Genomic DNA, 24,291 nt, shown 5'->3' on the forward strand with positions numbered 1-24,291 from the left:
TTAAAGACATTCTACATGTAAAATTCAAGCGATAATATCTACCTTCAAGTAACACATGACTGTTAGACTTACCATATGCAAAGCACTGTAGAATCACCATAGATCCCATAAAAGGAAGAAGACAAGACTTTGGCCTGAAGGAGTTTATAAAGCAGCCTAGGAACATATGACTCTTAAATGTAATTAATAGGGTGGTAAGTTCTATAATTAAGCTACAAAGAGCTTTAGGCAGAAAAAGAACCATGAGGACAAATTTAATTTAAATAGATGTAAGGGAAATTTCACGAGGTGACATCTTTTTATATGGGCTTTGAAGGACAAATTGAATCTCAATAAGTAGGCAAGCTCTTCTTTATGTTGTTATTCATTCATTCATCATAATAAATACTTACTGAAAACCTTCTATGAAATCTTTTGGATGCAAAAGAGGTGTTCCTCAATCAGAAAAAAAGAGGGTCTATAGAGGTGCAGAAGCATGAGAAAATTTAGCAAAACAAAATCAGGTGAGGAATTGGGAAGAGGAAAGATAAAAGGTCCATTAGTTAATAAAATAAGACTGGGGGAGTGAGAAGCAGAGAAAATGGAAATGGAATCTTGTTTCTGAAAGTGTATGATTTTAATAAAAAGCTCAAGAGAAGTGTCGGTTACTATTATTATAATCAATAGTCTCAAATGGTGTGCTGAAATGTTTCGAATTTATGTAATAGCAAGGTTTTTTTGAGCAGGGGAATGACAGTCTCAGTATTCTTCTTGGGAGGAAAAAAATGCTAATAAGCCCCAAAGAGCACTGGGATAATGGGGTTCCTCTGACACAAATTCTGCAAATGCCTCCCTGAAAGAGTTCATTCTGTATCTGCTCCAGGGCATTCTTAACCCATTTAGATATAAAATAAACCAGGGAGGCACAAGGCAGCAAATTTGGTTATAAGGCAACTTGCTTTAAAGGGATTTTTTCAAAACTATTAAATGTGTCTGATGTGCCAAACACAATTGTTTTTGGACTTGAATTATGGTTTTTTTAAGCAGGTATTTTGGGCTGATTGATACAATGATGACTGTTGGCCATTTCTCTTTAAATACTCAGAGGCCCCAGCCAATCTTTCTTTGCTATGACCATCTCAAACATTTTCATTTGCCCAGCACAGCATGCTTCACATTTCCAAGCTATACAACAAGCCACTGTGATTAAATATACTCCAGGCTCTCTACTCCGTCTTGTTCTATAGACACATTGGCCATCAGTGTTTGTGTATGTAAATACATATATTCAATTTATGTGGACTAGGTGATGTTACACGAAATAAGTCCACCTGAGAGTGTTTATCTTCATCTCTTACCTGCTAGTCTGTCTTTAAATCTGGCTAGGGGTGATCACCTGTCTGCCAAGATTAAAAAGTAGACAACTATCCAGGATGTATATATGACATTAGGTGTACAGAGTTCACCAATTCAAATAGAATTAGAATTTAGCTCCCCTATTTAATCAGGCCTCCCCTATCCTCACAGGGTAGCTTCAGTAAACTTCCATATGGCCATAAGTAGAAATTTCTAGGTATATTATAGTTTGAAATTTACCAAACAATACAGTTTCTCCAGAAGCCAAAAACAGGCATTTAATTTGTCTCTGCAAACTTCCTGCCAGGTAATTTTATTGCCTTCCAAACTAATTTTTTCCTAAGTGGCTTTTGTGATACACATGTAAACTTGAAGCAGACCTAAAAAGTGGACCTAAAAAAGCAGATGGTCAGGGCAGTGACCCCAGTGAATATATGTAGGGTCCCTCCCTGGGTACCTACAAAGATAAGTGTTGACCTCTTTCCACTAAATAATAGTAAAATAATAGTAATAATAATAATAATAAGATGTTCAAAAGGCAGGTTACAGGACAAAAATTGAGAAGAAGACAAGAAATCAATGATTCAGACAAAGCACCAGTGTTATCCTTTTCTCTTTGTTCAGGTCTATGGATTGATGATTTGTGTGGTGTTGAGGGTTTCACTGTATCCAAGGGAGTCGAGTGTGCAGTCAAGTTATGCCAGCACAGGCAGAGCCACAGAGAGTCCCAAAAAGGAAGGAAGTAGAGGATATTCCTTAAAATATTAACCTTCCTGGGGCTCAGGCTTTAGCTTCCTTTACTTCTCTCCACTGATGTCTCTGAAATCTGTATTTTCAGATTCAAACTCTCCCCTGAACTTTAAACTCATTTTTTCAACTACTAACTACACCTGGATGTACTGCAGACCCCTGGAAGCGAACACGTTCAAAACAAAATTTGAACTCCTTCCTGAATCCATTCCCCGCAAGACTTTACCATCAAACTAAATGGCATCACCATTTACCCAGCTGCTAAGTCCAAAAGTCCAAGCATAGGCATATTTACCAACTCCTCTTTTCTCTAATATCTCTTATACAATCCATTTAGCAAGTCCTGTTATTGCTTTGTTAGCATTATATTATGAACTTGATCAATTCCTATAAATTCTACTGCTAATACATAAAGTCAACCCCAATTATTTCTCCCCTAGACTGTCATAAAAGACCTCTGAGTCCCCTACTTCTGGACTCTCCATACACTGTCCTGTGCCCTTTGCCTTAGCTTCTCCAGACATAGCATCCAGAAGGATCACTCCAAATGAAAAAAACAGATCACATCACTCACCTGCTCAAAATGCTCCCACCAGGTTTCAGGGAAAATTGAAAATCTTTAGCAAGGTCTACAAGTCTCTTCATGGTCTGGGCCTACTTACCACTTAGACCTCATCCACAGGTACCTCCCTGATGGCCCCTCACTCGTTTTGCTGTACCCTATCCTTATTGTGATTTCAAAATGGTCAGCTCCTTTCTGGAGTTTACACTGGTTTCATCTTCCCAGACTCTGCACCCACAGGAGTTTTAAAGGGTAGGATGCTTCATATCAGGTAGGTTTCTGTGAAAATTTGACCTTCTAGACCATTCTATTTAAAATAATCTCCACCCTATCTCTGCCCTCTGTATACCACCCCAACTATACCCAACTACGTTTTTTTTTCTCAGTACTTACATCACTTGAAATTGCATTGTCTGTTTACTTGCTTAATACCTGTGGCTTTCAAAAGAAAATAATTTCCACATAAGGCAAAACTTTTTTATTCATTGCTGTTTCCTTAAAACTTAGACCAGCATCTGGTACGCAATAGATACTGAATACCTATTTAATGAATCAGAACACAACCCAAGGCCCGTGGGGAAGGACAAGATAACTGCTGACTGTCCAGCCACAGTATGTGATGAGTGTGTTAAAACTATTTGGGATTTAGGTTTAAGAGACTTTCCATTTTGATATGCCATCTTATTAATTCAATACTTACTGTGCATAGTTTCTTACTAACTTATTTTTTCTCTTTTTAATGAGTACAAGTGAAATGAGTGGCCATGATCTTTCTTGTTTTATACAGCAATCACTCCCTTGAGTGTTAGAATAGAAAATGAGATCCAAAGACTTGTAAAAAAATAAAATAAAATAAAGGCCTGTGGTATGGAGGAAAAGATGCACTGAAGTTAGAATTATATGTTCACTGAGTGTTAGAATAGATGTCCCTTAGAGAAAACCTCAACCCTCCACGGGAATTACTGCCTCTGAATTAGAGATCATGGTATCCCTATAAAGGTTTAAGACTTGAATTATCTAAGTAAGATTCAGAATTTAATTAAACTCCCATGTATGTACTATAATGGATATTACTAAGTATGAATTAAGATAAATATCCTTATCTTTTAAAATTCCAAATAAAGAGAAAAATATAAAATGTGCCAGTACTGAAAAGAACTTAAGAAAGTAACTCAACATTGGATGCTTCATCTGAAAAAAAAAAAGAAAAACGAAATTAATTATATCTACCCCCACTCAACTATGATGAGGGATAAAGAAGAAGAAGTAGGTGAATAGGCTTTGATAACTATAATGTCATAGAGAAATAGAAGAATTATCAAGAGTATTACCAGATAGAGGGGTCCCCTTAGCTCCATGGAGACTCTAGTCTCAATGAGTCGCATGGTTTAGACAATTTCCTTTGATTCAAGCAGAGGCCAGGTGCAGTACTGCAGAGCAAACACAGATCTGGAAGGCAGGAGACTCATATCCTTGTCCCATCTACAACATGACCTCACTGAGTTTTCTCAGGTCTTTCTCATTCTGTCTCTAATCTTGATTTTATTATCTATGGAAAGAGTAGTCCAAAGTTGTAAACTCTTAAGGGCCTGCCATCTCTAAATTCATGACTTTTAAAGTTCCTTGGTACAATCATAGTATTTTACTGCTAAATCTGTGAGCCTAAGCAGATGCTATACCCACTCCCTGTATTTCCTTCTATGACAGTAAATTGAAGGCAATGTCTTCAGAACAAAAGAGAGCCCAGTCAGTCTCATACATGGCACTCCAAAAATAGCAGGAGTATGGTTTTAGTGACCAGCTGTGCTAAAGCATAGACATGCACTATTGTCTGACACATCACTTTAACCCAAGAGACAGAAAAGTGCATACTGAAAGCAAAACAATAAGATTGGCCTATCATACTGCTTTTCTCCAACTTTACAGCACCATTATCAGATTTTTGCTTTTAAGGTGAGTGTCACTGCTTTGTGTGTGTGTGTGTGTGTGTGTGTTTTATTGTTTGTTTGTTTGTTTTAATTGATCAAATGAAATGCAAAGGTCTAGTAAGGCAATATCAGTGTTCTCAGTCTCTGTCTATGTTACTACTGTCCTTCTATACCCACTACTCTCATCTGCTAAGGAAAGGCTCTTCCTATTACAGATACAGAACCAACAGAACACACTTCTCACTTAAAAAAATAAACATATGCTTTCAACCTCAAAGGACAGTGAGAGGCAAAGTTTAAGCTTTTGGCTCATACTTAAGTTCAGTTCTTCCCACATGTCAGAGACCTCTGGCTAGGGGTGAATCTCACTGAGAACAAACATAGGATGATTATTCCATTTGGCTTGCATGGAATTTGTTACAGAATGTGTCATTTAGAATGTGACAAGTCAGAGTCTCAGCTTTGTGTCTTCAACTATTATACCAGATGGCTAAGCTACATCATGGCAATATCGATGAGTTCAAATGGGCTGGGCTTCTAATAATAAAACATTCATCATGCCATAGCTAAGTTTCTTGAACAGGCTCACGTCTTATCCAATGTTTATAATAGTTCTCAATAATTTTTTATTGGTGGTTTCAATAAAAATCACTTATACACGGAAGTAGTGAATTAACTGTGTAGTTTTTTATGTTAACTTATTATTTACAAAGTACTGTCAAAGTTATTTTAAATGGAAATTATATGCTTATTTAAGTTAAGAAAGACAGACAAAATGACTTGTCCACACTCACCCAGTTTAATCTTATAGAACCAAGACTTGTATCTGGTTCTTCTGATAGTTATTAAAAGTAGCCCTGAGGAACAATGGTATAATTAATAAAATGAGGGAATTTTGTGAATTATTTCAGAAACAAATTCTGGTCTTAGAAACACCTTATTACAAAAAGAAATTTAAGCAAAACATCTGCAAAATGTAGAAACTTACTTTAGGCAGATGATTTTCTTCCCTATAACTATACGAAATTCAAAACAATATCAAAAATTCTGGAAACTTTCACTTGGATTTTAAAAATAAGTAGTAGATGTGTTTCTTGGTTTTAAGTATAGAAATGTGAGGTGTCAAAAGGGACTATATCTCAGAGAACACTGTAACCATTAGTTTTCACCTTCAGTGAATAGAAATCAGAAAAGCAAACAAGTCCATAGAAAGAGCAGAGAATATTCACATTGATTATGCTTCCATTCAGGGATTCTAAAGCTGCTAAGAAACAAGCAAAAACCTGTACTCTGGCTGGTTAATTTTTTTCCCATAGGTAAATGGGTTTGTAAAACTACTTCACCTGTTTACTGGAGTTGAACATGTAAATAAATATGTTGTAGATAATGGAATCCTAGAGTCTCACCTTTGGTGAAAATATTTATAAATAATTGGTGGGGGGGCAGTTACTAGCATGAATCCTTTGGTGTTGATTTGGAATCAAAACTATCAGTATGACCTCATTTTATAGATAGATACATGGATAAATACACGCAGAAATGAATATGATATGTGTATAAACATGATGCATCCACTAGTAGTCATACATTTATTTCCTATTTCTGTCTCCCGAGAGGGCCTTGACATGGTGGCACCCCACTAGCAATGTGCAGATACAGTGCTCACATTTTGGTTACTAAATCTCATTCTTCAAACAAGGAACTAGGGCTCTTTGAAGAATTGGTGATTTCATGGCTGGGGTAGGGAAACTCAAAATGAACCTGGACCATATTGTGGTGCCAAAAAGTAATAAAAAAGGGTAGATAAAAAGGAAATAGAAGCAAACCTTAAAGAGCTTTTCAAGTATAGGATAATTTGAGGAAGAAACTGAATAATGACAGCATTGGATTATAAAACAAAAAAATTAAACATCCATGAGTCTGTACTGTATAAAATAATACAACAAATAAATATGTGGGGGAAATGGACAGATCTTCCTTACAAATGAATTCCAAATAATAAATGCGAAACATCATAATAATAAATCACAGTATTCTCTCCAAATATTTATCTATTTCAAAGAAAAACATAGTAACTTTATAGTTACCTTTATACAAACTTGGCCAAAACCACATTAATCAGACAATGAGTTATATCACCAGTAATAAGACATTGATATTATGTACCTCTTGATATGATGTGTGCAAAGGGCATGTCACTTTCATGGTGTTCTTCCCAAAAATCCATATCCTTAATCTAGCCATGAGAAAAGATCAGACAGGCTTAATTTGAGGGACATTCTACAAAATAGCTGACTACTACTCTTCAAACGTGACAGGGTTATGATAGATAAGAAAATACAGAGAAATTGTCACAGATCAGTGGAGACTAAAGAGATATGCCAAATAAATGCAACGTGGGATCCTGTAAGGAAAAAAAAAAGAGTATTAGTGAGAAAACTGTTTATATCTTAATAATGTTTGTGAGTTTAGGTGGTACATTTATCTCGTAGTTTTGATCATCACGCCTTGATTATATAAGATACTTTCATTAGGGAGGCTGGGTGAAGAATATATGAAAAACATGTACTATTTTTGAAACTCTTCTGTAAGTTTATCTAAAATCTGCTTAAAAAGTTAAATAAAAAAGTAACACATATTGTAAATCTTCACCATTAAGTGAGGACAGAGAATTCTGAAAGCCATGGAATGAGAAAAAGGGAGAATAAGTATGAGGAAAACCCCGGGAATTTTCAGTGATATTTCATGCTTAATTTCAAGTTGTTGCCTGTTGACCAATTGATTGTAGTGCAATTTAGCTGATGTAAGTTGAGTTCTGAGAAGGCATTCTCTAAGATAGAGGTCAATGTGCAGGGTGCTTATTTAGGGCTTTTAGAAGTTATGGAAAGGATGGAAAAGAAAGGAGATTGGGCATAAGAAGAAGTTGGACAGTGACATATTCTCAAAAAAGACCTCAAAGCTGACCTACAGAAAGTCCTAAAGCTAGGAAAGCCCTTCAAAGTTGTCCTAAATTGGGACAAGGGTGTCAGGCCCTTATAACCCTGCTCATCAGTCATTGGATACTGCTTGCTCCTTGGGCAAGGCGGTTTTCCTCAGCAGAGACCATCCTCCAGGAGGATGACAGTTAAAGTCATCCTATGGCAGCACTGTCATCAGCTGGGGAGTAAGTTCCTCATCTCTGAAAGGGGGCTTGGGTGACCATCATAGCATCCACCACATTAGCCAACCCTAGCCATTAAGTAACATAGCCTATTCACAACAAATGTGTTTGTAGTGATGTTTGTGAGGGTGAAAAATAATTAAAAATTTTAAAATATCTATATCACATGCTTGGAGTAATGCAGGGCAGTATAAAGGGAGCAGACGTTTGATGTGGATGGAGAAAGGGAGAAATGACATGATAGGAGACAGGGAACCTCATTCTCCAAGAGTTTTTATAAATTCTGAGGGGGAGATGAAACCAAAAGGTGTGGATAAGCTCAGGACAGTTTATTTGTTTATAGAGGAAAAGGCGACCTTCTAAGAATGTTTAAAACCCTGAGGGGCAGGAAAGTGGCACAAAATCAGATTATATAAATTTAATAAGAATAATAGTGTGGTAGGCAGAATGATGTCCCAGCTTCCTACATTTCAAAGATACCCTCCGCCTAATCCTTGGAACCTATGAATATTTTAGGTTACATAGTAATGAGAAACTAGGTTTCAGATAAGTTGTTTGTTAATATATTGACCTCAAATTGGGAAGATTATCCTGTGTTATGTGGGTGGGCCCAATGTAATCACAAGGGACCTTAAAAGTAGAAGAGGAAAGCAGAAGAGGAAAGTCAGACAGAGATGTGACTGTGGAAGAATGATAAGAGGGGTGCAAATTTTCTGGCATTAAAGAGAGAATAGTGAGGCCACTAGCCAAGGAATGTAGGCAGCCACTGCAAGCTGGAAGAGGCAGGGAAATTCTTCCCTAGAGGCTACAGAAAGAAATGCTGGCCTGCCCATACATTGATTTTAGTCAATGATAACTATGTCAGACTTCCAACCTGAAGAAATGTAAAATATTAAATTTGTGTTAAGACACTAAGTTTGTGGTAATTTATTGCACACAAGAAATACAAAGGCATACAAAGAAAAAAGTATATAAGCCAACAGAAACTGTCCTTGATGAAGATCTGATGGTGAATCTACTGGACAAATACTGTAAAACAACTATCTTATAGGTGCTCAAAGAACTAAATATAGACAGAGAAAGTCAAGAGAATGATTTATGAACAAAATGGAAATACTAATAAAGATATACAAAATGTAAAAAAGTTCTGAAAATGAAAAATGCAATAAATAAAAACTCATTAGAGGAATTCAAAGACAAATTTAAGCAGGTAGAAGAAAAATGTCAGTAAATTTGAGGATAAGATAATATAAATTATTAGATCTGAGGAACAGAAAGAGAAAAGGTTGAAGATAAGTGCACAGAGCCTGAATGACCTATGAAACACTGTCAAAGGGAGTGACATGCTCATTGTGGAATTCCCAGGAGGAGGATGGAGAGAAAGAGACAGAGAAAAATTTGAAAAAAAAAAAAATAGCTGAAAACTTTCCAAATTCAATAACATACATAAATATAAACATCCAAGAGGCAGAAGGATTAATTTTAAAAGATTCACACATTATAATCAACCTCTCAAAAGCCAAATAGGAAAAGAAAATTTTTTTTTATTATACTTTTAAGTTTTAGGGTACATGTGCACAATGTGCAGGTTAGTTACATATGTATACATGAGCCATGTTGGTGTGCTGCACCCATTAACTCATCATTTAGCATTAGGTATATCTCCTAATGCTGTCCCTCCCCACTCCCCCCACCTCACAACAGTCCCTGCCGTGTGATGTTCCCCTTCCTGTGTCCATGAGTTCTCATTGTTCAATTCCCACCTCTGAGTGAGAACATGCGGTGTTTTTTTTTTGTCCTTGCGATAGTTTGCTGAGAATGATGGTTTCCAGCTTCATCCATGTCCCTACAAAGGACATGAACTCATCATTTTTATGGCTGCATAGTATTCCATGGTGTATATATGCCACATTTTCTTAATCCAGTCTATCATTGTTGGACATTTGGGTTGGTTCCAAGTCTTTGCTATTGTGAATAGTGCCACAATAAACATACGTGTGCATGTGTCTTTATAGCAGCATGATTTATAATCCTTTGAGTATATACCCAATAATGGGATGGCTGGGTCAAATGGAATTTCTAGTTCTAGATCCCTGAGGAATCGCCACACTGACTTCCACAATGGTTGAACTAGTTTACAGTCCCACCAACAGTGTAAAAGTGTTCCTATTCCTCCACATCCTCTCCAGCACCTGTTTTTTCCTGACTTTTTAATGATGACCATTCTAACTGGTGTGAGATGGTATGTCATTGTGGTTTTGATGTGCATTTCTCTGATGGCCAGGGATGATGAGAATTTTTTCATGTGTCTTTTGGCTGCATAAATGTCTTCTTTTGGGAAGTGTCTGTTCATATCCTTTGCCGACTTTTTGATGGGGTCGTTTGTTTTTTTCTTGTAAATTTGTATAAGTTCATTGTAGATTCTGGATCTTAGCCCTTTGTCAGCTGAGTAGGTTGTGAAAATTTTCTGCCATTTTATAGGTTGCCTGTTCACTCTGATGGTAGTTTCTTTTGCTGTGCAGAAACTCTTTAGTTTAATTAGATCCCATTTGTCAATTTTGGCTTTTGTTGCCATTGCTTTTGGTGTTTTAGACATGAAGTCCTTGCTCATGCCTATGTCCTAAATGGTATTGCCTAGGTTTTCTTCTAGGGTTTTTATGGTTTTAGGTCTAACATGTAAGTCTTTAATCCATCTTCAATTAATTTTTGTATAAGGTGTAAGGAAGGGATCCAGTTTCAGCTTTCTACATATGGCTAGCCAGTTTTCCCAGCACCATTTATTAAATAGGGAATCCTTTCCCCATTTCTTGTTTTTGTCAGGTCTGTCAAAGATCAGATAGTTGTAGATATGTGGCATTCTTTCTGAGGGCTCTGTTCTGTTCCATTGGTCTATATCTCTGTTTTGGTATCAGTACCATGCTGTTTTGGTTACTGTAGCCTTGTAGTATTGTTTGAAGTCAGGTAGCCTGATGCCTCCAGCTTTGTTCTTTTGGCTTAGGATTGACTTGGCAATGTGGGCTCTTTTTTCGTTCCATATGAAGTTTTTTCCAATTCTGTGAAGAAAGACATTGGTAGCTTGATGGGGATGGCATTGAATCTATAAATTACCTTGGGCAGTATGGCCATTTCCATGATATTGATTCTTCCTACCCATGAGCATGGAATGTTCTTCCATTTGTTTGTATCCTCTTTTATTTCATTGAGCAGTGGTTTGTAGTTCTCCTTGAAGAGGTCCTTCACATCCCTTGTAAGTTGGATTCCTAGGTATTTTATTCTCCTTGAAGCAATTGTGAATGGGAGTTCACTCATGATTTGGCTCTCTGTTTGCCTGTTATTTGGTGTATAGGAATGCTTGTGATTTTTGCACATCGATTTTGTATCTTGATACTTTGCTGAAGTTGCCTATCAGCTTAAGGAGATTTTGGGCTGAGACAATGGGGTTTTCTAGATATACAATCATGTCATCTGCAAACAGGGACAATTTGACTTCCTCTTTTCCTAATTGAATACACTTTATTTCCTTCTCCTGCCTGATTGCCCTGGCCAAAACTTCCAACAATATGTTGAATACGAGTGGTGAGAGAGGGCATCCCTGTCTTGTGCTAGTTTTCAAAGGGAATGCTTCCAGTTTTTGTCCATTCGGTATGGTATTGGCTGTGGGTTTGTTATAGATATCTCTTATTATTTTGAGATACGTCCCATCAATACCTAATTTATTGAGAGTTTTTAGCATGAAGGGTTGTTGAATTTTGTCAAAGGACTTTTCTGCATCTGAGATAATCATGTGGTTTTTGTCTTTGGTTCTGTTAATATGCTTGATTACATTTACTGATTTTCGTATGTTGAACCAGCCTTGCATCACAGGGATGAAGCCTAGTTTATCATGGTGGATAATCTTTTTGATGTGCTGCTGTATTCGGTTTGCCAGTATTTTATTGAGGATTTTTGCATCAATGTTCATCAAGGATATTGGTCTAAAATTCTCTTTTTTTGTTGTGTCTCTGCCAGGCTTTGGTATCAGGATGATGCTGGCCTCATAAAATGAGTTAGGGAGGATTCCCTCTTTTTCTATTGATTGGAATAGTTTCAGAAGGAATGGTACCAGCTCCTCCTTGTACCTCTGGTAGAATTTGGCTGTGAATCCATCTGGTCCTGGACTTTTTTTGGTTGGTAAGCTATTAATTATTGCCTCAATTTCAGAGCCTGTTATTGGTCTCTTCAGAGATTCAACTTCTTCCTGGTTTAGTCTTGGGAGGGTGTATGTGTCAAGGAATTTATCCATTTCTTCTAGATTTTCTAGTTTACTTGCATAAAGGTGTTTATAGTATTCCCTGATGGTAGTTTGTATTTCTGTGGGATCGGTGGTGATATCCCCTTTGTCATTTTTTATTGTGTCTATTTGATTCTTCTCTCTTTTCTTCTTTATTAGTCTTGCTAGTGGTCTATCAATTTTGTTGATCTTTTCAAAAAACCAGCTCCCGAATTCATTGATATTTGAGGGGTTTTTTGTGTCTCTATTTCCTTCAGTTCTGCTCTGATCTTATTTCTTGCCTTCTGCTAGCTTTTGAATGTGTTTGCTCTTGCTTCTCTAGTTCTTTTAATTGTGATTTAGGGTGTCAATTTTAGATCTTTCCTGCTTTCTCTTGTGGGCATTTAGTGCTATAAATTTCCCTCTACACACTGCTTTGAATGTGTCCCATTGATTCTGGTATGTTGTGTCTTTGTTCTGGTTGGTTTCAAAGAACATCTTTATTTCTGCCTTCATTTCGTTATGTATCCAGTAGTCATTCAGGAGCAGGTTGTCCAGTTTCCATGTAGTTGAGTGGTTTTGAGTGAGTTTCTTAATCCTGAGTTCTAGTTTGATTGCACTGTGGTCTGAGAGACATTTAGTTATAATTTCTGTTCTTTTACATTTGCTGAGGAGTGCTTTACTTCCAACCATGTGGTCAATTTTGTAATAGATGTGGTGCTGAAAAGAATGTTGTACATTCTGTTGATTTGGGGTGGAGAGTTCTGTAGATGTCTATTAGGTCTGCTTGGTGCAGAGCTGTGTTCAATTCCTGGACATCCTTGTTAACTTTCTGTCTCGTTGATCTGTCTCATGTTGACAGTGGGGTGTTAAAGTCTCCCATTATTATTGTGTGGGAGTCTAAATCTCTTCGTAGGTCTCTAAGGACTTGCTTTATGAACCTGGGTGCTCCTTTATTGGGTGCATATATATTTAGGATAGTTAGCTCTTCTTGTTGAATTGATCCCTTTATCATTATGTAATGACCTTCTTTGTCTCTTTTGATCTTTGTTGGTTTAAAGTCTGTTTTATCAGAGACTAGGATTACAACCCCTGCCTTTTTTTGTTTTCCATTTGCTTGGTAGATCTTCCTCCAACCTTTTATTTTGAGCCTATATGTGTCTCTGCACATGAGATGGGTTTCCTGAATACAGCACACTGATGAGTCTTGACTCTTTATCTAATTTGCCAGTCTGTGTCTTTTAATTGGAGCATTTAGCCCATATACATTTAATGTTAATATTGTTATGCGTGAATTTGATCCTGTCATTATGATTTTAGCTGGTTATTTTCCCCATTAATTGATGCAGTTTCTTCATAGCATTGATGATCTTTACAATTTGGCATGTTTTTGCAGTGGCTGGTACCAGTTGTTCCTTTCCATGTTTGGTGCTTCCTTCAGGAGCTCTTTTAGGGCAGGCCTCGTGGTGACAAAATCTCTCAGCATTTGCTTGTCTGTAAAGGATTTTATTTCTCCTTAACTTATGAAGCTTAGTTTGGCTGGATATGAAATTCTGGGTTGAAAATTCTTTTCTTTAAGAATGTTGAGTACTGTTCCCCACTCTCTTCTGGCTTGTAGAGTTTCTGCTGAGAGATCAGCTGTTAGTCTGATGGGCTTCCCTTTGTGGGTAACCCAACCTTTCTCTCTGGCTGCCCTTAACATTTTTTCCTTCATTTCAACTTTGGTGAATCTGACAATTATGTCTTGGAGTTGCTCTTCTCGAGGAGTATCTTTGTTGCATTCTCTGTATTTCCTGAATGTGAATGTTGGCCTGCCTTGCTAGATTGGGGAAGTTCTCCTGGATAATATCCTGCAGAGTGTTTTCCAACTTAGTTCCATTCCCCACCTCCATTTCAGGTACACCAATCAGATGTAGATTTGGTCTTTTCACATAGTCCCATATTTCTTGGAGGCTTTGTTTCTTTTTATTCTTTTTTCTCTAAACTTCTCACTTCATTTCGTTCATTTGACCTTCCATCACTGATAATCTTTCTTCCAGTTGATCAAATTGGCTACTGAGGCTTGTGCCTTCATCACGTGGTTCTCGTGTCATGGTTTTCAGCTCCATCAGGTCCTTTAATGACTTCTCTGCATTGCTTATTCTAGCTATCCATTCATCTAATTTTTTTTCAACGTTTTTAACTTCTTTGCCATGGGTTCGAACTTCCTCCTTTAGCTCAGAGTAGTTTGATCGTCTGAAGTCTTCTTCTCTCAACTTGTCAAAGTCATTCTCCTTCCAGCTTTGTTCTGTTGCTGGTGAGGAGCTGCATTCCTTTGGAGCAGTAGAGGCGCTCTGATTTTTAGAGTTTCCAGTTTTTCTGCTCTGTTTTTTCCCCATTTTTGTGGTTTTATCTACATTTGCTTTTTGATGATCGTGACTTACAGATGGGGTTTTGGTGTGGATGTCCTTTCTGTTTGTTAGTTTTCCTTCTAACAGTCAGGACCCTCAGCTGCAGGTCTGTTGGAGTTTGCTGGAAGTCCACTCCAGACCCTGTTTGCCTGGATATCAGCAGCGGAGGCTGCAGAACAGCAGATATTGGTGAACAGGAAATGTTGCTGCCTGATCGTTCCTCTGGAAGTTTTGTCTCAGAGGAGTACCCGGCCATGTGAGGTGTCAGTCTGCCCATACTGGGCAGTAGGAGGCACCCTCCTAGTTAGCCTACTCAGGGATCAGGGACCCACTTGAGGAGGCTGTCTGTTCTCAGATCTCCAGCTGTGTGCTGGGAGAACCACTACTCTCTTCAAAGCTGTCAGACAGGGACATTTAAGTCTGCAGCGGTTTCTGCTGCCTTTTGTTTGGCTATGCCCTGTCCCAGAGGTAGAGTCTACAGAGGCAGGCCGGCCTCCTTAAGCTGAAGCAGGCTCCACCCAGTTCAAGCTTCCCGGCTGCTTTGTTTACCTATTCAAGCCTTGGCAATGGTGGCACCCCTCCCCCAGCCTCGCTGCCACCTTGCAGTTTGATCTCAGACTGCTGTGCTAGCAATGAGTGAGGCTCTGTGGGCGTAAGACCCTCTGAGCGAGGCGCGGGATATAATCTCCTGGTTTGCCGTTTGCTAAGACCATTGGAAAAGCGCAATATTAGGGTGGGAGTGACCCGATTTTCCAGGTGCTGTCTGTCACCCCTTTCTTTGACTAGGAAAGGGAATTCCCTGACCCCTTGCACTTCCTAGATGAGGCGATGCCTCACCCTGCTTTGGCTCATGCTCGGCATGCTGCACCCACTTTCCGACACTCCCCTGTGAGATGAACCCGGTACCTCAGCTGGAAATGCAGAAATCACCTGTCTTCTGCATCTGTCATGCTGGGAGCTGTAGACTGGAGCTGTTCCTATTTGGCCATCTTGGCTCCTCCCTTGAAAAGAAAATTTTGAAAGCAGCATGAGAGGTGACTTGTTACATACAAGGGATCCTGAATTAGATTGTCTGCAATTTTCTCATCAGAAATATCGGAGGCAAATATATTCAAAGTGCGGAAAGAAAAAAACTCTGAAACAAAAATCCTATATGCAGCAAAAATACTCTTCAAAAGTGAAGGAGAAATTAAGATATTCCTAGATAAGCAAAGGCTGAGAGAATTTATTACCACTAAACCTCCACTGCAAGGAATGCTAAAAGAAGTCCTGCAGATTGAAATGAAAGGACACTAGACAGTAACTCAAAGCCGTATGAAGAAATACATTTCTCAGTAAAGGTAAATACATGTTATATAACTCCTTTTTTGTTTTATACATGATTAAAGAGACTAATACATGTAAATAATAATAATCTCAAAGCTAGTGTTATTTTAATTTTGGTCTGGAACTACACATTTTGTTTTCTACATACTTTAAGAAACTAAGTCAGTTAGTTCTCCATATCCATGGGTTCTGCATCTGTGGATTCCCCCGACTGTGGATCAAAAATATTCGGAAAAAAGGATGGCTATGTCTATACTGAATATAATGGAGTATTTTTTTCTTTGCATTACCCCCTAGACAATACAGTATAGTAAATATTTACATTGCATTTGCATTGCATTAGGCATTATAAGTAACCTAGAGATGATTTAAAGTATATAGAAAGACATGATTTGGTTATATACAAATACTAATAGTTTTATATAACAGACTTGAGCATTCATAGATTTTGGTGTCTGTGAGGGGTTCTGAATCAATCCCCCACAGATACTGAGGGATGATTGTTCATTGAAAAATACATTAATTTATATTTTTGACATACAATGAATAAAGTTATAATTTTGTGACATAAGGATTAGGGATAGAGTGGTAAAGGACAATAATTTTTGTATATTATTAAAGTTATTCTGGTATAAATTTAAATTAGAGGGCTATAACTTTAGGATGGTAAATGTAATAATTTCCACTGGAACCACAAAGATAATAGCTAATGAATATACACAAAAGAAAGTGAGAAAGAAATTTAAATTTAATTGCAAAAAATCAACTAAACACAAAAGAAGACAGCAAGACTGTAAGATAGCAAGAAATCAGGGACCCAAAACCATAAGGTGTATAGAAACCAAATTACAAAATGGCAGAAGTAAGTCCTTCCTTATCAGCAATTACTTCTTGTAAATGCACCAAACTCTCCAATATACAGAAACTGGCAGAGTGGGTTAAAAACAAACAAACAAATGAAAACCACCACCAACAAAATCATGATCCAACTTCATGCAATCTATAGGAGACTCAATTTAGATTCAAAGACAAAATAGGTTGAAAGTAAAAAGATGGAAAAGATATGGCATAAAAGTAGTAACTAAATGAAAGCAAGGATGTTTGTACTAATATACAAAATAGGCTTTAAATCAAAAAAGCATAAAATAGACAAATATATATTAAGAAAAGCTTTAATAGAGCAAGATGATATAGTAATTATAAACATCTATGCACCTAAAAACAGACCATGAAACATATGGAGCAAAAACTGACAAAACTGAAGACAGAAATAGGTTTACAATAATAGCTGAAAACTTTGGTGCCTCCACCCATGATAATGGATATAAGAACCAGACAGAAGATAAGTTAGAAAATACAGTACTTGAACAGAACAATAACCAGCTAGATCTAATGGACATTCAGAACACTCTATCCACCGCCAACAAAAATTCTTCTCAAATGGATGTTGCATATTTTGTAGGATAGAGTATATGCTAAGCCACAAATTAAGCCTCAATGGATTTAAAATAATATATATCCAACAAAGGATCTTCTTTGGCCACAATAGAATAAAGTTAGAATAAATAACAGAAGGAAAACTAGAAAATTCACAAATTTGTGGAAATCAAACACCATATACTTAATCAATGTATCAAAGAAGAATTTATAAGAGAAATTAGAAAATACTTAAGAGATGGGTGAAAATTGAAATACTACACACCAAAACTTACAGGACGTAATGAAAGCATGCTGGGGGAAATTTATAGCTATAAATGCTTATATTTAACAAGAAAAAAGGATCTCAAATCATCACTCCAATTTTACAGCATAAAGAACTAGAAAGAGAACAAACTAAGCCTGAAGCTAGCAAAAGAAAGGAAATAATGAAGACTGGAATAGAGATCAAAGAAATTGAGAATATAAAAATAATACCAGTCTTTCTCAAACTATTTCAAAAAGTTAGAGAGAAAGAAACACTTCCCGACTCTTTCTATGAGGTCTGATACCAAAGCCAGACAAAGACACTGTAAGTACAGAAAACTACAGACCACTATTCTTTATGAACATTTATGAAAAATCATCAACCAAATATGTGTAAACTGAATTCTGCAGCATATGAAATGATTGTACACCATGGCCAAGTGGAATTTATTTCAGTAATGTAAGAATTGATCAATGTTATACACCACATTAACAAAATAAAGGAAAAAAACATATATGGTCATCTCAAATAATGCAGAAAGGGCATTAGACAAAATTTGGTATACTCTTTCATGATAGAAATACCCAATAAACTAAAAATAGAAGAAAACAACCTCAACATAGTAAAAGCCATACAAATGCACAGAGAACATTACACTTAATGATAAAAGATTGATTTTTTTCCTCTAAGATCAAGAATAAGGAAACAATGACTATTTCTACCATTTCTATTCAACACAGTACTGAAAATCCTTGTCAGAGCTATTAGGTAAGAAAAATGAACATCATCCAACGTGGAAAGGAAAAGATAAAATAAACTGTTCACAGATACAATCCCATATGTAGAAAGTGCTAAAATTCCACACAAAAAATGTTGGGACTATACATGATCTCAGCAAAGTAGCAGGATACAAAGTCAACACACAAAAATCAGTTGCATTTCTATACGTTAACAATGAATAATCCTAAATGAATTTTTTTTAAAAAATCCATTTTCAATAGCCATAAACAGAATAAATAATTAACTGAACTAATGGGATGAAAGACTTGTGCAGTGAAAACTATAAAAGATTTCTGAAAGAAGTTAAAGAAAATATAAGTAAATAGACCCCATATTCATGGATTGAAAGATTTAATATGCTAAGATGTCAGTACTATCCAAATCAATCTACAAGGTTAATGCAATTCCTATCTAAACCCCAAAACTTTTTCTTTCAGATAGAAAAACCCATTTTAAAATTCATATGGAATCTTAAGAGACTCCAAATAGCCAAAATAATCCTCAAAAACAAATACAAAGCTGGAGAATTCACATTTGCTGATTTTAAAAATTACTACATAGCTTTAATCAAAACCGTGTTGGCCGGGCACAGTGGCTCACACCTGTAATCCCAGCACTTTGGGAGGCTGAGGTGGGTGGATCACTTCAGGTCAGGAATTTGAGACCAGCCTGGGCAACATGGCAAAACCCCATCTCTACTAAAGGTACAAAAATTAGCCTGGCATGGTAGCCCACACCTATAATCCTGGCTACTCGGTGGGTGGAGGCAGGAGAATTGCTTGAACCCAGGGGGCAGAGCTTGCAGTGAGCCCAGATTGTGCCACTGCACTCCAGCCTGGGTGACAGAGCGAGACTCCATCTCAAACAACAAAAAAATTAAAATAATGAAATAAAACAGTGTGGTATTGGCATAAACGATAGAGTTCAGAAATAAACCCTAACATATATGGTCAAATTATTTTCAAGAAGATCATTCAATAGAGAAAAGAAGTCTTTTGAACAAATAGTGCTGATAACACTACATATCCACATGCAAAACAGTGAGGTCAGACCCTTAAATCACACTATATACAAAAATCAATTAAAAATGAATTCATGATCTAAACATAAGATCTGGAACTGCATCTTTTGGAAGAAAGTATAGGCCAAAAAGTTCACAACATTAGATTTAGGAATGACTTCCTGCATATGGCAACAATGGCATAAGGAATAACAACAATAACGAAAAATAAGTAAATTGGACTTCATGAAAATTTTACAATTTTAGGTACCACTGACAAAAGTGTAAAAAGACAACTTACAGAATGGAAAAAAAGTTGCAAATCATATACCTAGTATAGTATTAATATTCAGAATACATAGAGAATTCCTAAAACTTGACAATAAAGTACAACTCAATTTGAAAATGGGCAAAAGAGCTTAATAGATATTTCTCTAAAGAAGGTATACAAATGGCCAATAAACATATGAAAATAGGCTCAATATCATTAATAATTGGGGAAATCCAAATCAAAACTACAATGAGATACTATCTCACAACCATTAGAATGATTACTATAGAATAAAACAAAAAATTTAAAAAATGGTGAGGATATGGAGAAATTGGAACCATAGTGCACTGTTGATGGTCATGTAAAATGATACAGATGCCTTCCAAAACAGTATAGCAGCCCCACAAAAAAGTAAAACTAAAATAATCATATAGTACATCAAGTTACTTCTGGGTCTTGAAAAGATATCTGTAGACTCATGATAATAGCAGCATTATTCACTATAGCTAAAAGTGAAGAAATCCAAGTATCCATTTATTCATGAGTGAATAAAGTTTTATGTACATAAAATGGAATATTATTCAGCCTTAAAAAAGGAATTGTGACACTTGCTACAACATAGATGGTCTTTGAGGACGTAATGCTAAGTAAAATAAGCCAGATACAAAAAGACAAACACTATTATTCCACTTATATGAGCTACCTAGTGTAGTTACACTCACAGAGACAGAAAGTAGATTAATGGTGTTAGGGGCTGGGAGATGGGAGAAAAGAAGAGTTACTGTTTAATTGGTACAGTTTCAGTGTTGCAAGATTAAAGGAGTTCTTAATATGGATGGTGGTGATGGTTGCACATCAGTTTGAATGTACTGAATGCCAATAAGCTGTATACTTAAAAATGGTTATGATAAGTATTTTGTGTTATATGTATTTCACTATAACAAAAAATGGAAAAAAAGTGATACATGAGGAATAGATTACAAAAGTCTCTCTTTATTATAACATTTATTGCTGTAATAGTAAATCCTGTCCCAGAAAAACATACTAATTCATCTATTTATGAGTTTGCCTCCCCAAGTAGTCCTTGAACTCAAAAGACATGCACAGTGTTCACTCTTTCTTGGCATCCAAAATATCCACCTGAATGCAGTGGGGTTGACATTGAGAAGGTATTCAATGACTATTTTTTGAAACTGTTGACTGTCCTAGTAGAGTTGAGTCATGGTTTTATCCTTCTGACTATTCAGAAATAGATACTTTCAGTTTGGAGTATAGGATTACCTTCTTCAACCACAGTATTAAAAGCCAAAGTCACGGATGCTCCAAAGAGCCATTAAGCATCCCTTTCTTAACTATGTTTTCTTCCAAAGGAAGACTGTAAGAATTTGTCCGTGTGTCAGAATTTTGCTCACGTACTGCCCATTTATCAGAGAAACTGCAAGGACATTTGGTGGAAGGATGGAGAGAACATCCTTGGTGGTGGGATTATGCATGATCTCATACCCACCTAAATTACTTTCTGAAGATCACAGATTATTGCAGATAGGGGAGAAAATAAATAAGCAATTGGTGTTACGGAAGGATGGAACCCATAAACCTCCAGTACTTTGTAACTCCGAGAAAAGTTGACAGATTATTAAGTAGTAACAAATAGGTAAAAGATTACTGAATTTTCAGTGATTACCCTAATGAGCACTTCTTCTTTGCTCCTTATATGATAATGTGCAAAGAAATGTGTGACTAATTCTTGAATTAAAAGCATTATTTAATATGGTTTCCAGATCCCTGAAATCAATAAAATGACCATAGGTTCCTTTGAAAAAAAGTAAAAAGGCATCATTGCATTATTACTACTGAGCAAAATAGAAAGCTTCTCATAAGCATTTGTGGTTGGGGAAGTGAGCAAATCTTGTTTCAGTCAAGAAGGTTTATATAATTCTAAGCAGTCTAATCTAATAAACATTGCATTAAGAATTTGAATTTTATTATCAAGGCCAACAGTCTTCATAGGGTGCAAAACAACCCACTGAGATACAGAAAGAAATTATTAAACTTTCTGTTTATAATGCTAAGCTAAAATGTAAAGAAAATAAGCTTTAATTATCTCACTATATAAATTGTCACCAGACTCATTATTTGGGTCATATGGAAAATGGTCCTAAGTGTCATCTGGCATGCAGGTGTTCCGAGTGAAGGCTATGAGGCCCAAAGCAAGGGTTGACCACTCTACCCTTTCTTGTTTGCACATTTTCAGCACATTACAACATGCTGCAGTTTCTGTGGACCAGGTTGAGTGGATTTGTGTATTAAATTATCTGGTTTTAATTAAACTATCATAAAGTGGACAAGTGGTTTAAAAAGATTTTTTTTCCCAAGAGCTGCAGGCTGAAGATAATACTAAAAATGCAAATACAAGTGAGCAACTCAAAAATGGCAAAGCTGACACTCTTTCTTCACCTTGTAGTAGCTTTTCATCAGCCACATGATGAAGAAAAACATAATGACAATGTAATCAGCTCTGACAAGGCATCAGCTAAAATGCTCGACATCATTAAGAAGGTCCTCTAAAATGTCCACATTTATTAAGAATGAACTTTGTTCTAAGTGTGTATTTTGTTATAAGCTATCGGCTAATAACAGTATAGATTCATTATGATTAGTAAGACATACTAAAATACTATTTTCAAACTATTCCCATGCTTTTATATAACACACTATGCAATATACTAATATGCTGATTATAGTTTAAGATTGTGACTCATGGGCATGCTTCATAGATATTCATATAAAATATAAATGTAACATTTGAGGGATTCATATCCAATAATGTTTAGTGATGGAATGCTTGAAAACAAAATTGGAAACTAATGTTTAAAAAGAGTTTTCAAATAGAATAATCACCTGAAATCTAGTTTTAGAAAGGTTAACTAAAAGATTATGTTATAGAAGGTAGATTTGAGGAAAGAATCCAATCAGTTACCATCTAGTATGATATTTTGACGTTGAAGACAAGAGTCAAAAAGATCTCAGAAAAACCAAGTAGTCTTAGTTTCTGCAGAGCAAAATAGTCCTGAGTAGACATATTTTTCCACAGGGAATTTTTTTTAAAGAAATCTTGTAACTCAGAGGAAAAACCATAACAACAAGGTAAAGAAAACAAGAACAAGGGGAGGAAAAAAGCCTGCTACCAGGAAGATAGGCCACCTCTCCTTTGGTTGTTCAGAGCTAAAAGCTAGGAGGGAAAAAATAAAATTTGTCTCTTCCCTAGTAAAATAATTAAATCAAGATGACAAATATTTTATTTTCTCTTTTCTTCAAAGGATCCTGTAATTTAAATTGGAAAGGATGTACAAGGCCAGCCCTTTGTTTTTCTAAAAATATACTGAGCAAAGAAATCACCTGAGAATCTAGTGACAGTGCATTCTGATTCAGCAAATCAGTCTCTTAGGTGAGGTTGTTGCTGGTGGTTGGCTGGTTCCAATTAGAGTAGCAAGGCTTCAGAGCAGGAATCTCAGAACTTAGGTGAACTTGAATTATGCTTAATGAAAAATGTGAAAGCATACACCTCTGATATATGTAAGTTTATTAAGGTATAAAGTGATATATTTGCTATCACTTGCTACCAATATTATGGATGTTATAAAATGTAACAAACAATTTAAAAATTGTAAATAATTCCATTAAAAATAAATATGAATAGAAGTTCTATCTACTTCGTAGACTCCCATACAGAGGATCATATTTTGTAACCTAGGAGCATGTACTCCATTCTGGAGGCTACAGGGCTAGAGGATGAGTATTAGTACTTGATTCTTTTGTCTGAAATTTGGGTGTTCACTCCAGTGAATAATGGTACCTTAAGGTTTGGTTACATAAGCCAGTGTTAAAGCTTTGAAAAGGGGCATTAATTGAGTCTAGTGTCTATTTCTGATATGTAATTTCTGTACATTTAATGATTGTTGAAAATAGCATGATTATTTGTCACTAATTATTAATCCTTGAAAAACAGGTATAAGTAAAAAATAAATAGCAATTTTTCAAGTAAATGCAGATAACCTAGAAGAAATCAAGTGCTTTTCTAGTTAAGCTGAATTGAAGTAATACAATTTTCTACATAGTCAAAGTCTTGCATATTCATTTGGCTATCTTTCACTTACATGCTGGATAATCAGTTTGTCTGCATGATAAACAATAGCTGTAAACCATGTGCAAAGGATCCATTAAAGCAGATTTATTCACCTTCCCAACCTTCGAAAATGGCTTATAAGAGAAGTGGAGAAAATAAGCCTCTTTTGTGGGATAATTAGAAAACTATATTGTTTTCTATAAAGTTTTCTTGATAAGCATTTCTCTGCTAAGAATTTACCAAACTTACTGAATTAGTACAAAATCTAAGCTAGTTCTCAACATCTAGTGTGCATAAGAACTTCCTGTGGAATTTGTTTAAAATACAGATTCTCAGGTCTTATCGAGATTCTTTTTTCATTAATATGAATAAAGTTAAAAGAAAATTAGCTTAAAAACAGACTCAAATGTATAAAATATATGTATATAATACAAAAACATTTTTAATAGGGAAATGATAGTGTATTCAATAAATAGTATTAGAAAAAAATGGTTTTCCATGTGCTAAAAGGGGTTACTTTGGTCCAGCAGGAAATAAATGGCACATGCATGTTAGAATACTTTGAAGAAGGTTTAATAAAACAGCTGTTTATAAAGGTGAAGGCAGGGTATATACTACACTCAAACCACAAAGGTTGTCATATACCAGGACTGGAAACAGAACTTTTACTACTCATGGACTCAAGGAAGACAAGGGTGTGAAAGGATTACCAGAATTGAAAGTAGAGCTG

Source organism: Nomascus leucogenys, chromosome 6 (assembly GCF_006542625.1).
Source record: "Nomascus leucogenys isolate Asia chromosome 6, Asia_NLE_v1, whole genome shotgun sequence".
NCBI classification, from domain to species: domain Eukaryota; kingdom Metazoa; phylum Chordata; class Mammalia; order Primates; family Hylobatidae; genus Nomascus; species Nomascus leucogenys.